We start from the raw sequence: 11,700 nt of genomic DNA on the forward strand, positions 1-11,700 counted from the left end.
AACAGGAAGCCAGTGTAGAGAGGCTAGCACTGGAGTAATATGATCACATTCTTTGGTTCTAGTCAAGATTCTAGCAGCCGTGCTTAGCACTAACTGAAGTTTATTTWGTGCTTTATCCAGGTAGCCGGAAAGTAGAGCATTGCAGTAGTCTAACCTAGAAGTGACAAAAGCATGGAMKCATTTTTCTGTATCATTTTTGGACAGAAAGTTTCTGATTTTTGCAARGTTATGTAAATGGAAAAATCTGTCCTTGGAACAGTCTTGATATGTTTGTCAAGAGAGATATCAGGGTTCAGAGTAACGCTGAGGTCCTTCACAGTTTTATTTCAGACAACTGAATAACCATCAAGATTAATTATCAGATTCAACAGAATATCTCTTTGTTTCTTGGGATCTAGAACTAGCATCTCTGTTTTGTCTGAGTTTAAAAGTAGAACATTTGCCGCCATCCACTTCCTTATGTCTGAAACACAGGCTTCCAGGGGGGGCAATTTTGGGGCTTCACCATGTTTCATTGAAATGTACAGCTGTGTGTCATATGCATAGCAGTGAAAGTTAAAATTTTGTTTCCGAATGACATCACCAAGAGGTAAAATATATAGTGAAAACAATAGTGGTCCTAAAACGTAGCCTTGAGGAACACCGAAATGTAGTTGATTTGTCAGAGGACAAACCATCCACAGAGACAAACTGATATCTTTCCGACAGATAAGATCCAAACCAGGCCAGAACTTGTCCGTGTAGACCAATTTGGGTTTCCAATCTCTCCAAAAGAATGTGGTGATCGATGGTATCAAAAGCAGCACTAAGGTCTAGGAGCACGAGGACAGATGCAGAGCCTCGGTCTGACGTCATTTATGATATATTTTCTGGGTCAAGGTTTGGCTTTTTCAGGAGAGGCTTTATTACTGCCACTTTTAGTGAGTTTGGTACACATCCGGTGGATAGAGAGACGTTTATTATTTTCAACATAGGAGGGCCAAGCACAGGAAGCTGCTCTTTCAGTAGTTTAGTTGGAATAGGGTCCAGTATGCAGCTTGAAGGTTTAGAGGCCATGATTATTTTCATCAACATGTCAAGAGATATAGTATTAAAAAACCTGAGTGTCTCTCTTGATCCCAAGTCCTGGCAGTGTTGTGCAGACTCAGGACAATTGAGCTTTGGAGGAATACGCAGATTTAAAGAGAAGTCTGTAATTTGCTTTCTAAAGATCATGATCTTTTCGACAAAGACGTTCATGAATTTATCACTGCTGAAGTGAAAGCCATCCTCTCTTGGGGAATTCTGCCTTTTAGTTAGCTTTGCGACAGTATCAAAAATACATTTTGAATTGTTCTTATTCTCCTCAAATTAGTTGGAAAAATAGGATGATAGAGCAGCAGTGAGGGCTCTTCAATACTGCACAGTACTGTCTTTCCAAGCTAGTCGGAAGACTTCCAGTTTGGTGTAGCGCCATTTCCGTTCAAATTTTCTGGAAGCTTGCTTCAGAGCTCGGTTATTCTCTGTATACCAGGGAGCTAGTTTCTTATGACAAATGTTTTTTGTTTTTATGGGTGCGACTGCATCTAGGGTATTACGCAAGTTTAAATTGAGTTCCTCAGTTAGGTGGTTAACTGATTTTTGTAATCTGACGTCCTTGGGTAGGTGGAGGGAATCTGGAAGGGCATCTAGGAATCTTTGGGTTGTCCAAGAATGTATAGCATGGCTTTTGATGATCCTTGGTTGGGGTCTGAGCAGATTATTTGTTGCGATTGCAAACGTAATAAAATGGTGGTGCGATAGTCCAGGATTATGAGGAAAAACATTAAGATCCACAACATTTATTCCACGGGTCGGAACTAGGTTGAGAGTATGACTATGGCAGTGAGTAGGTCCAGAGACATGTTGGACAAAACCCTCTGAGTCCATGATGGCTCCAAAAGCCTTTTGGAGTGGGTCTGTGTACTTTTCCATGTGAATATTAAAGTCACCAAAAATGTGAATATTATCTTCCATGACTACAAGGTCTGATAGGAATTCAGGGAACTCCATGAGGAACACTGTATATGGCCCAGGAGGCCTCTAAACAGTAGCTATAAAAAGTGATTGAGTAGGCTGCATAGATTTCATGACTAGAAGCTCAAAAGACGAAAATGCAGTCGTTTTTTAATATTTTTTATAAATTGAAATTTGCTATCGTGAATGTTAGCAACACCTCCGCATTTGCTGGATGCACGGGGGATATGGTCACTAGTTGAGATGGTTTTMGATGAGTTGGACTGRAGAGTGAAGGAAAAGCAGTCAACAAGTGCTCAGCATATGTGGGAACTCCTTCAAGACTTTTGGAAAAGCATTCCAGGTGAAGCTGGTTGAGACAATGCCAAGAGTATGCAAAGCTTTCATCACGGCAAAGGGTGGCTACTTTGAAGAATCTGAAATATAAAATATTGTTTAACACTTTTATGGTTACTACATGATTCCATGTGTGTTATTTCATAGTTTTGATGTATTCACTATTATTCTACAATGTAAAAAATAGTAAAAATAAAGAAAAACCCTTGAATGAGTAAGTGTGTCCAAACTTTTGACTGGTACTGTATATGGCTAATTAAGGAGCCCACATGATAGCGCAGCACTTGCATACTAGTACAGGAAAGCAGAGGCACAGATGAAAGGAGAAACTAGTGATCAAACCTCTGTTAGTAATAAGCGTATGTTTGGTAGAGTGTGCACAGCTCGCCTTGCTCCCTCCGGCAGATTTAGATTTTTTTTGTTCATGTAAGTAATGCAAAGTAATATAACGCGTTATTTTCCACACAAAGTTATATTATAAAGTAACGCGTTACTTTTGTTAAATGTAACGAGTAATATATTACTTTTTTAAGTAACTAATCCCAACACTGCTATGTAGGAATCAATGCTGTATATAGGCAGGCAATGTGCTGAACAGGCAAACATAGCTAACTATTTTGGTCGATTAATAAACCATATCATTATTGAATCACGAAGCATAATAGAAAAATGCATATAGAATTTCTTACCTCTCTTTCAGTGTTAGGGTTTGCACCACAACTTGTACAGCCCCAGGTTCCCTCTAAATCAGATTGTCTTCACCAGTATCTCCCTGAGAAATGCATGTTTCTGTGATGTTACTGTACCGGATTTAATAGCTGATGCACTTTTTTGGGGTGGTCCTGGGCTTGAAAMGCTGTTTACCACCCAGCTAGCTAGCATTATAATCTACAAACCAAACCCACTAATGTTGTGATGTCAACAATCTGCATATCAAGCTTTAGCTAGATAGCTAATATTAGCTAGTTGAAATAAAGGCATTTGGCCATCTTGTGGAGTTTATGCAGTGTGGCTACATGATGCAGCTATCGTTAGATTAGTTTGAGTACAAAACAGTCAGAATACAGAGGACATTAGCTAGCTAGCTACGTAGCCWTGTTAGCTAGCTTGAACTTTACACACACTAAGGTTAGCAGGTAAATTAGCAAGTAGACTAAAAACAATCCAACACTTACCTACCAGTCCATGAGAAGGGTGGCAGTTTCAGCTTCACACTTCTAACCTTTCAATGCACGCCACCTTTCAACATGAATTCCAATGTTTATCTGGTTTCTGGATTGAGCAGTCTTTTTTTCTCTTCCTTTTCTCTTATGGGGTTGTTGATTCAGATCCAAGAACCGAGAAGGCRGATGCTTGTTACTGTCAACATTTTCTGAAAACATTGTACCTTCTACCAGGACAGTTCATCTGCAAACACGTTAACTAGCTTGTTGGCTTTGTCTGCTCTGTGTTTGTTTCTGGCGGCTGTAGCCTGTCCCTTCCTCTCAAGCTCCGGAGCCATGCTCCAGCAGGGTTGTTTGAGTAGGCGGGGTTTAACGCAAATACACACCTTACCCAGAAGGCCAGCCCAAGGTGGCTCAGGGCTCAACCAAAGACACACCTTGCCCAGAAGGCCAGCCCAAACCAGCTCAGGCTCAACCAAAGACACACCTTGCCCAGAAGGCCAGCCCAAACCAGCTCAGGCTCAACCAAAGACACACCTTGCCCAGAAGGCCAGCCCAAACCAGCTCAGGCTCAACCCCCATATTTTCATTCAAAGTAAAAATAAATAAATAAATAAAAAACAGAGTGGCATCGACGGTAGCAGATTCCATTTTTAATGTTGGTTTTAATTTGCTTTGATGTCTTTTTATAACCAGCATAATGCCTCGTTGCTGGAATTAATTGCATTAGCAGCCAAAATGTTTGAAAACTGAAGTTAAATTCTGCTTTGTCCCAAAAGGGGAGACTAATAAACTACTGTTATTCCAAAGTCATAATACGATTTGTACGTTTATGTGCATATTACTTAGTGACCTTGGGACTTTAAGGTTCTATCTGTGCAAAGCATAGTTCTGAGATATTGAGAATCAATGTTTTTACATCCCAGATCCCTCAAAACTGTTTTCGAACTGATTCTTATTTCAAAACCCATTAAGGTTCTCACCTTAAAGTTACCTAAAGTGCAGAGTATCAAACTCCTGAGATGCTTGTAAATCAGTTTTTTTAGGAGGGTGCAATCACAGATACAACCTTATGGCTCTGAAATGTCAATCTGTGTTCAGCCATAAGGTTCTTTCTGACAATTGTTCAGTTTTTAAGACAACTGCAGCTATTTGAATGCATAACTGATAGAATAACACTGTTTTACTAAGATAGAGTCCGAACACATCATCAAATACATTAAGCCATGTATTATGATCATCAGACAAATTACTATCATCACTGAACAACGATGTGACAACATTTACTTTAAGATTTCTGACCGCATTGTTATTTTGCTTCCGTGCCATTATTGCTGGCAAGACTAGCCTAGACCATACTTAGACGGACATGGCAAAGACGTGTTGGGATTGGTCCGTCGGTATTTGTTCAGGCTTGTAATTGGATTGCAGATATAACCTTATAGTGCCAAGTTCAAATGGGTTTATTCAGATCCAACGTTCTAGTTTTTCCATTTGTTTCACTTAAAATGTTATTTTTCGAAAATCTAACATCTGAATATATGTGTATATATCTGACATATGAAGAACCATCTAAAGATCAATTATATGTGACTAACTCATAATTGGACTCGACTTGCTGGCTGACTTCACTTGAGTAATATTAATAGCATTGCTCGTTTCTGATTCTGTCATTATGAATGCAATATTTAGTTGTGTCCTATGTGTATGATAATTACATAGAGGTTGCATTTATCCCAGCGTTCTTGAATTGTGATCTCTTCCCCGTCTTTCTCGATATGCCAGGTTGTCTAGATGCGGAAACATACTTCCCCTACTGGTTATCCTACGGGTTTGAACACCCAAAGGTTGAGATACAAACATAACTGAAGATGTTGAAGGCACTGTTACCATGTAAACAATCGTCGGTTTTGTTGCCTGACCAATATAACCTGTGATAGGTTGTGTGGGTGTTKCAAATAGATTGTCAGACAGATGTTTAGAAAGCGTATTATTACGTCGTCGTTTTTTTTGTTGCATTAGTAATCGGTAGGAAAACAGATTTTTGTAACAGCTCGTGTCTTGTTTGAGAGTTTAGGTTTTTATCAGGTTTTAGTTCAAATATGATTTTTAAAAGAAGGTGTACCTCTTGGTGTGTTGTTACCCGAAGCTGTCCGACTGTTTCAGAGCAGCACGGACTGCTGGATGTGAGGAAACATTGCACAGCCTTGGATGGGTGGCACTGGTGACTGCTGGATGTGAGGAAACATTGCACAGCCTTGGATGGGTGGCACTGGTGACTGCTGGATGTGGGGAAACATTGCACAGCCTTGGATGGGTGGCACTAGTGACTGAGTTGTGAAATAATAAATAGGAAGTGACCCCTGTAACAATTTCCCTGGAGAAATATCTTCAAAGTATGTCAAAACATCCCTAGACAAGTGCCTTTCAAGAGCTCACTCTACTCACCCTGGTCACCCCTGACAGACCTGTGCTATTCCAGCCTGTCAGAAGGAGAGCAGAGGACAAAAACAACACTGGAGAGAGTTACATGGCGGGTCCAGCCTTTGTRTCTGTCCTGTCTTATCCAACTGGAGGGTGCAGAGCCCACAGCCTCAGTTCCSGAGAATTCTGTTTGACAGACACAGCATGCAGGGGAGGCCAGACCAGACTATAATGAGGCTGTCGAGTGRCATTAACTGCTCTGCCATTACTCTCATTCACCCGTAGTCTCTGTGTTGCACCAATGTTCCACATGAAATGTTCTACTAATTGCCTAACAAATTGGTGTTTGCCTCGGTGTGCAGAAGACATGATTTCTTTAAAAAAACAGTTGCATTGGTAACTATAGGAACTCTTTTTAATATGTATGAAATGAAAAGGAATGGTTATTGTCTGGCCTGGCAGGTATTTCCCAGAGGTTCTGAAAGACGGATTGACCAATCAGGTGAATAACCCTGAGGTGGGCGTGGACATTACCAGGCCGGACACGTTCATTCGCCAGCAGATCATGGCTCTGAGAGTGATGACAAACAAGTTAAAAAATGCCTACAATGGCAATGATATCTACTTTCAAGACTCAAGTAAGTAACATTCCACAWATACAGTGCATTCGGAAAGTATTCAGACCTCTTGAATTTTTCCACATTTMMTWKSMTTRKYSCRTWWTRRWAAAWMGYWMYAAWWYMTTTTTTTTTCATCATCAATCTACACACAGAACCSCATAATGACAAAGCAAAAACAGYTTTTTATGAAAAAAATCTAATTCAGTAKAAAWTWWAAACGGAAATATCACATTTACATAGGTATTCAGACCCTTTACSCAGMACTTTGTTGAAGCACCTTTGGCAGCAATTACAGCCTTGAGTCTTCTTGGGTATGACGCTACAAACTTGCAATACCTGTATTTGGGGAGATTCTCCCATTTTACTCTGCAGATCCTCTCAAGCTCTGTCAGGTTGGATGGGGAGCTTCTCTGCACAGCTATTTTCAGGTCTCTCCACAGATGTTGTATCAGGTTCAAGTCCGGGCTCTGGCTTGGCCCACTCAAGGACATTCAGAGACTTGTCCCGAAGCCACTCCTGCYTTGTTTTGGCTGTGTGCTTAGGATTGTTGTCCTGTTGGAAGGTGAACCTTTGCCCCAGTCTGATGTCTTGAGCGCTCTGGAGCAGGTTTTCATCAAGGATCTCTCTGTATTTTGCTCCAAGCGGGTTGTCATGTGCCTTTTACTGAGGAGTGACTTCCGTCTAGCCACTCTTCCATAAAGGCCTGATTAGTGTAGTGCTGCGGAGATGATTGTCCTTCTGGAAGGTTCTCCCATCTCCACAGAGGAACTCTGGGCCTCTTTCAGAGTGACCATCGGGTTCTTGACCAAGGCCCTTCTCCCCCGATTGCTTGTTTGGCAGGGAGTCTTGGTGGTTCCAAACTTATTTAGTTTAAGAATGATTGAGGCTACTGTGTTCTAGACCTTCAATGCTGAAGAATTGTTTTGGTACCTTTCCCCAGATCTGTTCTTCGACACAATCCTTTCTCGGAGCTCTATGGACAATTCCMTCGACGTCATGGCTTGGTTTTTACTATGCCATGCACTGTCAACTGTGGGATCTTTATATAGACAGGTGTGTGCATTTCCAAATCATGTCCAATCAATTGAATTTACTACGAGTGGACTCCAATCAAGTTGTAGAAACATCTCAAAGATGATCAATGGAAACAGAATGCACCTGAGCTCAAGTTCGAGTCTCATAGCAAAGGTTCTGAATACTTATGTAAATAAGGTATTTRWMTTTTWWTTTTTTTTGAATACATTTGCAAACATTTCTAAAAACCTGTTTTCASTTATGGGGTATTGTGTGTAAGTTGATGAGGAAAAATTAATTTAATCCATTTTAGAATAAGGCTGTAACGTAACAAAATGWMGAAATAGTCAAGMGGTCTGAATKGTTTCCGAAMYCACTGTGTATATACAGGACCAGTCAAAAGTTTGGACACCGACTCATTCAAGGGTTTTTCTATATTTTACAAATTTCTACATCAAAACTATGAAATAACACATATGGAATCATGTAGTAACTAAAAAGGTGTATAACAAATCAAAATACATTTTATATATTTGATTGTTCAAGAGTGTGATGACAGCTTTGCCAAGAGTGTGCAAAGCAGTCAAGGCAAAGGGTGGCTACTTTGAAGAATCTCAAATATTATATATATTTTGATTTGTTTAACACTTTTTTGGTTATTACATGATTCCATATGTTTTATGTCATAGTTTTGATGTCTTCACTGTTATTCTACAATGTAGAAAATAGTAAAAATTWAGAAAAACCCTTGAATGAGTAGGTGTTKTAAAACTTTTGACTGGTACTGTATAAATATATATTATATTATTAAACGTTTTCATATTCAAAATCTGCAATAATTTTTTCTGTATTCATGTTTTCATTTTAACYTTGAAAGTGTATTTTATATCAATAGTCTCTGTCAGTTGCTCTTTCTGTTGTTCTCTGTCAGWTCCTCTCTCTGTATATCTATGGACTGCTCATTGTGCTCTGTGTGTTCCTGTGCTGTTGTCCAGGCGACGAGGGCAGTGGCTCGGGCAGTGGCAGCGGCTGCACGGAGGCCTGCGTCACTGAGTTTGACTTTGCCAGCACCGAGGCCCCGGTGGTGGGAGCGGACCGGAGCGGGAGCGGCCCGATGGAGGACTCAGCAGCAGCCACACACCCTGCCCCCTCAGCAGCCCTGCTGGCCAGCCTGGCCCTTTCAGCCCTGGCACTGCACAGACTATGGAGATAATGCTGGGGGAACTCACCCAACGTGGACAGTAGGATCTCTCTCTACGCTGTGTTTTTCTACCCAAACAGACTGGAGCTACAGTCAAGCAGACAGTATTCAGGCAGCCTTGGCCTTTCGGATAGATAGAGGGGGTCTACTCTGCTCTGGAGACAGCAGTCATGCATCCTGGTTCCCCTTTCCTCCTCCCAAAGAGTGTCTGGTTGTTGATTCCATCCTTAGACAGGGCTTCACATGACTGCCGTCACTCCAAGATAGAAACAGATGATCTCCTGTTAAACATTGTTCAAMAATTAATTTTGTCACAAGGCAGATGTTATTAGGTCTCCGTGAGAAAAAGCCCTTGCACTTTTGGTCCTATTTCATTTAATTTGTTTTCCAATGCTTTAGAAGGGTATTTTGTTTTATCACTGTGAGTATGTGGAGAGGTTACACCTAGAGGTGACCAGGAGTCCCAGCTAAAACACGTTTACTATGGTTTACTGTTATACCACATTATACTATGAGGTGATCTCAGTTGACAGGTCTTTTACTTGTTGACATGTTWGAAGTGCATTTCTTCATTCAAATAACAAACCTCAGACGACCCCAAAATCACATAAACAAATAGAAACAGTACGGCTGTCACAATAATTGTTGGTTTTCTACCTTGTTTCCTCTGCTTTAAATATTATTGATTACATCTACATTGACAGTAAATGATACCAATGAAACATGTRTGTTGTTAATGTTAATCAGGTAAAGTAAGATATTCTATTACCAGTGTTGGGGAAGCTACTGTGAAAATATAGTTTACCAAGCTATCAATTACTTCAAACTGCAAGAAGTTAAGCTACACAAAAGCTACCCTAATAATGTTAACGCTAATAATACAAAATATATATATATATATTAGTTAAAACTAAAGTTACTTTTAAAAAAGTATTTCACTACATCCAAAACTACTTCAAAAATGAATGATCATATGCAAATCTGAAATGTCATAGACTACAAATTGCATCTTTGGGATAAAATGTTAACGGAATGTGTCATTTTGTCTATTAAACACAAACACAATGTTCCAAGTGAGAATTAGTCAGGTCTGATGCCGAAAAAGAAAAAGAAAGGAAATTATTTCCTACCCGTATCTTGCAAAAAGAGTAATGTGTAATTCCAGTTGTTAGCTACACTGCTACATGGTAAAACAGTAYRGTGTAYTTCCAGTTGTTAGCTACACRGCTACATGGTAAAACAGTAGTGTGTAGTTCCAGTAGTTAGCTACATTGCTACATGGTAAAACAGTAGTGTGTAGTTCCAGTAGTTAGCTACACTGCTACATGGTAAAACAGTAGCGTGTAGTTCCAGTAGTTAGCTACACTGCTACATGGTAAAACAGTAGTGTGTAGTTCCAGTAGTTAGCTACACCGCTACATGGCTAACAAGTCATTAACTACTGAAAACACAACCTAGATTAGAAGTTAGTTCAACTACCACCAAGCTACTGCAAAATGTAGTTAAATTACTAGGTGAACTTCATGTACTTCACTACTCCCCAACACTGTGTATTGCTCATATCTGAAATGAGTTTTTACCATTTACTGCGTTCAATTCTTTTGAGTGCAAATGTTATCATATCACAAAGAACCTCATCAGAAATATTGCTTTATGTTCTATGGTGATATCCACTATGTATTTTCTAATCATTGAAAAGAGTAAGAGAATGGTCAAACGTGCAAACTATCGGCCTGCATTTATTGGTGGGAGGTTATTGAAGGCTTACATTCATTTAGTCCCTTTTAAGTGTCACTTTTTTTTATATCCTCCGATATGAACCTTTACCTGATAACTCAGGATTGCTATGTTTTTAATTATGTTTTTAATGTTAATTATGTTTTTAATGTTAATTATGTTTTTAATGTTAATTATGTTTTTAATGTTAATTATGTTTTTAATGTTAATTCAACTTTAACTGCACATGCTTAACTTCATAAGAATACTGCATGTTCATCTGCCTTGCAAAGGGTTGTCATTACCAACAATGTGATGTCTTGAACTTCCCATCTGTCATTATAAAGGCAAATTTAGATACAGGAAGACACCTTGTTCTAACAATTCTAGCAAGCCCTTCTCGTGTACAGTACACATAACATTGATTCAAACCAGACTGTCTGCATTCATTCATTCATTACTAAAAACAATAAATAATGACTGAGGATCAACAAGATGACGTGCCAAATTGTAGTAGGTTAAAAGCACATTGAAGGCTAAAAATGCAGAAGACAAAAAAGGCCCCTGCATTTATCTCTGGCYCCTGAGGGGTTCTATCTGCGGTGACAGGCTCAATGCCGACCACAGACACCTGTGAAATTAGAATTATAGGAGGTAGAGAGTGTCTGGACAGGGTTGAATGCTCCAGTGAGGATAGGCAGTAGAGCATGCCTACAGAGACTAGGAAGAGGATCGGTATTACTGAAAGGAGAGTTCTGTATTCCCCCCCCCTTCAAACGCTAGCCAACAAAACCAGTCTGTGTTCGGTGTTCTCAGAGGGCCAGCCGGTCAACTCAGTAAACCACAAAAGGCCAGCTAAGCTTACATTACAAGGGAGTTAGGATTATATTAAAATCATTCAGCTTTTATCATGGTCTCTTAATGGACTCAGTGCAGCATATAAATTGTGTGAGCTTGCTTCGTTGCCTCTTGATAAACCAGTATTAGTGTTCATCTTGTATGAATGTAAGGCAAAATTATGATGTGCAAAATTATGGAGAACAAAACATTTTGTCCCTTTGTCAATGTGTCCTTAAAATAAGATTCTTTAATATGAATAATTATCTTGCAGGATGCTGTTTTTTATTTTGTGTATCATTGCACTTTTAATGGTAATATATTTGCAATATTTTGTCTTGAAAATTGATGCTTATGGATCAGCAAATTAATGTCAAACAAATGTTTCAGAAAC

Source organism: Salvelinus sp. IW2-2015, linkage group LG36 (genome assembly GCF_002910315.2).
Source record: "Salvelinus sp. IW2-2015 linkage group LG36, ASM291031v2, whole genome shotgun sequence".
NCBI classification, from domain to species: Eukaryota; Metazoa; Chordata; class Actinopteri; order Salmoniformes; family Salmonidae; genus Salvelinus; species Salvelinus sp. IW2-2015.